The sequence below is a fragment of the Danio rerio genome, chromosome 17 (assembly GCF_049306965.1).
Source record: "Danio rerio strain Tuebingen ecotype United States chromosome 17, GRCz12tu, whole genome shotgun sequence".
In the NCBI taxonomy this organism is placed as follows: Eukaryota; Metazoa; Chordata; class Actinopteri; order Cypriniformes; family Danionidae; genus Danio; species Danio rerio.
The window spans coordinates 43307866-43313865 of NC_133192.1; the positions used below are offsets into that span (position 1 = coordinate 43307866).

The following is a 6000-nucleotide window of genomic DNA, read 5'->3' on the forward strand; positions in this document are numbered from 1 at the left end:
ATATCCTTACAGTCTAGTAATACTCTAACTTCCATTAATTGGTATATAGTTGAACAATCAACAAAATGTGTTAAAAGGGCAATCAAATTGAAGTGTAACCTTACATTTCACCAAATATGAAAAAGACCCACCTCAATTACCTATAGAAAGTATGCCAGTCTATTCTGTGATGTTATATTATTGACCACACATCACATGAGTTCAGGCATAAGAGATTCCAGCTGAGTCATGTGTTATTGGATTTTTGTTTGCTGCATTTCTTGCCTACGATTCCTCATGCTGTTTGCTTGTTCCTGAATGGGAACTTCAATAGCGTGAGTAATTACTCTTGTGGGTATTAATACATTTGGATGAGCAATTATATTGGAAACTAATGTGTTGATCAATAGATCTGCCTGTTGAGTACTGTGCTGTGCTGGAGCAGTCCACCCCAATTCTTAAAGATTCAGTTCAATGTGGCTTTACTCCAAAGGCAGAGATATTTAGTTTGAAAGGGAGGAAATAAAATATGAGATAGAGAGTAACAGCCAGGTCAGGTTCTCCCCACTGTCATGCCCCATCCCACTAGAGTTTGAGCATGCAGATTTCTGTTGTATGGTGCTGCAAAAAGGGGCAGGATTAAAAAGCCCCTATTATGGGTTTTTGAAAATGACCTTCCATGTAGTGTCTAACATAGCTCTAAGTGAAGTGAAATATACAGCTAAGGCTTAAATCTGAAAGTGGACATGGTTTACAACTATTAATTCATCTAAAAAAATAAAAAATAAAAAATAAAAAAAAAAGTCGACTCAAAGTGGTTTGAATGAATCATCTTGATAACGAGTCTTTGGCTGTTTCACTGTGACGTGGTCATGCAACACAAGCCCTGCCCAATTGTTGCATGCACAAACCCAGGAAAAATTTACACCTGTGGTCCCGCCCACCAACAGAAGTAAAGAAAAAAAGGAAGATAAACAGATCCTGAAGTCATGAGTCATGAAGACGCTGTGCTTAGCTGGATATTATTGGAAGTGTGAGGTAAAGTTTGTGTTTATTCTCTACCCAAAGATGAAGCTTCGAAGAGTCAGTGGTTGAGGTTTATTTTTGCAAAAAAGGAAGGATCAGAAAAGACTACTGATGTATGAGACTTTGACAGAGCTCGACAGGAACTATGAGTACACAGCTCATGAATTAGTTTCTTCCTCCATTTTGTAATGAACAGAATATAGACCAGGGGTGCAGGCAGGGCAAACCCCCCAGTCCTCACTTTCATCCTCGACACCTATCCCCTCCCTCCCAGTCCTAACTTACATCCGGGAACCAGTCACTTTCTTTTTCACTTTCGAGTTGAGGGCAGCGTGATCGCCGTTCCCCTAGAGCCAGTTCAGCTTGCTCCAGCACTGTGTGCGGGCAAAATAAGCACAGTTTATTAGGCACAAAGTCAAAAAAAGACAGGCTGCTGCACCCTGGGCTTAGCTGGTGCGCAGCACAGGAAAGGGTTATGAAGGCTCAGGGTGAGCGCGATGGGAGCCCGCAGAGATAGCTTGTCAAAGGGCAGATGAGGAGAGCTAGTGAAATCAGACCTGGTACATGACTTATTTCATAAGTGTAAGTAAAAGTGCAAATTATGCATTTAATTGTGTATCTGGTTAACTCTTTATATTCTTATGTCGAGTCTAATTCCTTGTTGAAAACGTAACGCGAGCCACTTTGTTCACAGTTCCACTGCCGCTTGACATTGCTTTGGCCACTGTCAGCTGATCCTACACACGTGCAGCGGTCAAGGTTTATAATAGTTTAGCTTTTGCTGCTGTGTGAATTCAGACTGAATGTGTCATGGTTAAGAATAACAGGAGTGTTGGCAGATATGTTCACACACTCTGCAATCTGACTACTTCAGTATTTTTGATAAGCCACGCTGGCCATTTAACTCGCGCTAAAAGCTGTCAACCAATCGCAACAGACTGTCCTCTGTCCAATCAGCATAGATTAGCGTCGCAACAAGGAGGGGTTTGGGAACAAATGAATCACTGAACAATTCATGTGGGAGTCACTGGGATAATTAGGTACAAATAAATGCATATTATAAGACCATGAAAGTGTTTTTGACCTTGCATGCATATTAGACTGTTGTTGGAGACCCATAAAACCGAAAAATTACCCTTTTTAATGTATAATAGGGGCTCTTTAAACAAAATACACTCCCCTAACCCTACCCCTCACAGTGACATAATTAGCTCCATTGAGTGCATTGTGTCTGACATTGCGTTGCTGAGATATGCAGTCTCAGCCTGCATCATCAAGGCTGCATCCAGATACTATGGGGATCGACAACAACCAAAGGAGGGACCAGGAGAAACCACACTAGGAGAGACACTGACACTGGATATCACAGGGAACAAGAGAGGTAAGAAACTTGAATATGCAGAAGTTTTAAACACTGACTAAGGAAAGAGTAGTCCTTATTTTGGTGTAACAAGGCAAGACATTAAGTGTAGAGTGGTGATGATATTTATGGTGTTGAAGTGATGAGCGGGAATGACGTGGGGGGCTAGCTCAGTGTTTTAAAAAGCAATGCAGAATAAAAGAAATTCCCCCGATTTTTACATTTTCAGATTTTACCACCTTCTCACCCTGTTATTTAAATTTTTTTTTTTTTTTTGATCTTTTGTTTTACCTGCTTTTTGGATCCATTCCAAAAATGCCAATGTACATGTGGAGCTACCAGAAAAACTAGCAACAGCGGAAAAGCCGTCCAGGTGAGTAACAGTCAGTTACTCATTTCTTTTTCCAAAACTTTAGTTTAACAATATTCTTGGGCATCAAAAGCTAATTCTGAAAACATACCCCTACAAACATTTCTGGAGAACGCGAGTTATGTAGCCAGATGTAAGCATGGCTGCATTTCATTATTAAAATGAATGCTACGGGATGCTATGATGTTGTTCCTTTTCATGCTTACCAGCTGATCGCTTACCTCTGTATGGACGGCTTTTCTGCTTTCATCAGTTTATCCAGTAGCTATTAGGGAAGGAGGTGGGTGGGTCAGTCGATCAGTCAGTCAGATGACAGCGGCCTCTGGTGGATCTATTCAAGAAGAGCAGGGAGAAATTTGAGATCTCAAAAAGCATACACTGGCCTTTTGCAAAAAAAAAAAAAAAAAAAAAAATCTTACTTCCAAGGTCGTATTTGGTGCTCTCCAGAAATGTACATATTCAGAATGAGCCTGGGTTGTTCTTGGGATGCTTAGAAAATTGCTCTCTTAAGGTCATGTTGCAGTATCTCAATGGTTTGAGATCAGGAGTCTGACTAAGGCCCCATTTACACTAGTGTGTTTTAGTTTTAAAACGGCGTTTTAGAATGAAAACGATCCGCGTGCACACTTGCGTTAACCCAGCGTTTCTGAACAGCTCACAGTCCACACCAAAACGCTGAAAACGCATATCACGTGACCACACACTAACACACTCTAAAGCAAGTGCTGTAGCCTATCTACCCAGATGAGAGCTCTGCTCGTCGGACTGCACATCAAGCATCTCCCGCTGGATCTAATCTCACTATATTTATTAAACGTGATATTTCATTCATCTTGTTGTCTTTATCTAATGACATATTCCCTGACTTTGGTCATTGGAATCTATTACTTGTTCTCAGGTAACGTGTTTTGGCTAAGCGTAAGATAAGTTAATGATTATTGTAACCACGTAGCCTACATTTCTTTGTATTGACTGATCGCTTGCCTTTATTTTCTATAATGTATAAACTTATTGTATGTTATACTTTTATAATGGCAGTTATAGATTATTAAAACTGATATTAAGCAAAAGGGAGGGAATGTTTCGTATTTTCACTGATTAAAAGTCTGTTTTCCATATCAATCTGAGAAGGGGGAGACTGCAGCCTTGATCAAACTTGCAAAGTCTGAACTTACAAGGAGAGGATGCAGGACTAAACTGTGTGTGTTAGGCTACCTAATAGAGGAAATGCCCCAATTAAATAGGCGAATCGCAGCAGCCCCGCCTCCGTTTTCAGATGTCTCCATTTTTCCTCATCCACATTGAGACGGAGCAGCAGCGTTTTAGAATGAAAACGGCCTATCCAGTGGTTTCAAACTGCTCTGTTTTCGGTGCTCAAACTCAGCCATAGTGTGAACGTATGCGTTTTAAAACAAAAAGCATTAGTGTAAATGGGGCCTAAGCCACTCCAAACAGATTACTTTCTTCTGTTGAATCTATTATGTTGTTGATTTACGTCTATGCTTTGAATCCTTGTCATGTTGCATCACCCTTTCTATTTTAAGCTTTAGTTGGCGGACAGTTTTTAGCTGGCACTTTTCTTCAACTTATTGAGCATTCTGAACTTTTCTCTTGCAGTCATTGCCATGCCAAGGGAGTGTAACAACAGTGTTGAACTTTCTCCATTTATAGACAGTCTGTCTTTCAGTAGACACATTAACACCATGGGTTTTAATGATAGTTTTGTAATCCTTTCCAGCTTCATCCAACTAAACAATTCCTGATCATAGGTCTTTTGAGAGCTATTTTGTGCGAGGCATGGTTCACATCAAACAATGCTTCTTGGGAACAGCAAGTCAAAGCCGGTGTGTTTTTTATAGGGAAAGGCAGCTTGAACAAACACATCAAACTTCATCACATTGATTGGACTCCAAGTTGGACTCCTGGCTTCAGTTAACTCGTTTTTCTACCCCACCCCCACACTGTAAACGTGTACATATTGTGTTCAATAAAAACATGAAAATGTATAATGTTTGTGTGGTATGACTGAAAACTGTGTGTATTATATGATCACTTTACAGTTTTATTAATTGTTTATGTAATCTGCATTGCTTTGGCAAAAATTTGGAGAGAGAAACTTTAAGTTAACCTTTTTTTTTTTATTTTTTTAACAATTTGATAACAATTAAAGGGCTATGAAACCCCCTCGTTTCAGCAGGGTGTTTTCACACCTCTACTTTGGTAAAAGTCAGAAAAGTGGGCATATCAAGCTTTGTTTAGGGGGGAGTGTCGGAGGAAGAAAAGAGGCATGGTGTGGGAGTGTCTATTTGGGCGTGCTGACTTTCTCACACACACACACACGCACGCACGCACGCACGCACGCACAGGGGACAAAGTCACTGTTTACATGGACATCTGTAGTCTAATTATTTGCCAAATTATTAAATGGTGGACTTTAACTGCAGTTTGGCTCTTTCATTCAGGGAATTCATTCATGTCCCTCGCAACAAACAAAATATTGATTCGAGGAACTGCTCTAAGCGTGTATTTTTCATGCAATGTTTGATACCGCACGGCAAATGAGAGATAAAAAAACTCTGCATTTCTCGGAAACTTAGATGCACTCGGCAGGTAGTGTCAGAAAGCAGCTAATGTTACTCCTAAACATAAACATTTAGTGCTAACATTGTTTACTCTTGCTGCAATAGTTAGTTCAATACGAACAAACTTAATAAACAAAGAGCACTGGACGCTCACTTACCAAATCTGTAGAGACTGGACAATCACCAGCAACTAGAGCTGCATCTTTATTAAAAGGAGACTAAAGTGAATCCGGATTTCAGCATTTGCAGATGAGAACAGCTCTCAGGTAAACAAAACTCCTCCTTAGACACGCAAGTTAATGTTGTCGAGCGTCGCGTACACCGTTAATCCACACGTGACTCCAGCTGAGCTCTCACAGAGAGAAAATGAAAACAAAACTTAACGGCAGCAAACTATTAAAGCAACACTTCACGCTTGTTTTGCCAACACAACGTGGCGTCTCTGTCATCTAAACACTGACAGTAATGAATATTAATGAAGTTGCACAATAGAGCATGCTGATTGGTTTGAACCAAGCCTTACTCGTGCATTAATGCATCACACTGTAAGACGTAATAAGACACACTCTGGCACAGACGTCCAGTCTGCCCGCTGGAATACAATGCTATTATGTCATGGCTGTGACGCAGCTTCAAAAATTTGTTTCAAACCGGAAGTACGAATTTGCTTGAAATAACGCAAA

At 40.4% G+C, this 6000-nt stretch overlaps 1 long non-coding RNA gene across 3 annotated transcripts in view; it reads right to left on the reverse strand.

Moving 5' to 3' along the window:
- Positions 1-5761, reverse strand: part of LOC141378565 (uncharacterized) — a 31407-nt gene extending 25646 nt beyond the window's left edge. Inside the window, exons 1-2 of one of the 3 annotated variants that reach the window (XR_012393370.1) lie at positions 5476-5608; positions 2957-3066 (exon numbers count right to left, since the gene is read on the reverse strand). This is a non-coding gene — a long non-coding RNA (uncharacterized lncRNA). Of the gene's footprint in view, positions 1-2941; positions 3067-5475 lie in introns of all 3 variants that reach the window. The other 2 variants (XR_012393369.1, XR_012393367.1) reach the window with 2 other exon arrangements.
- Positions 5762-6000: the final 239 nt, after the last annotated feature.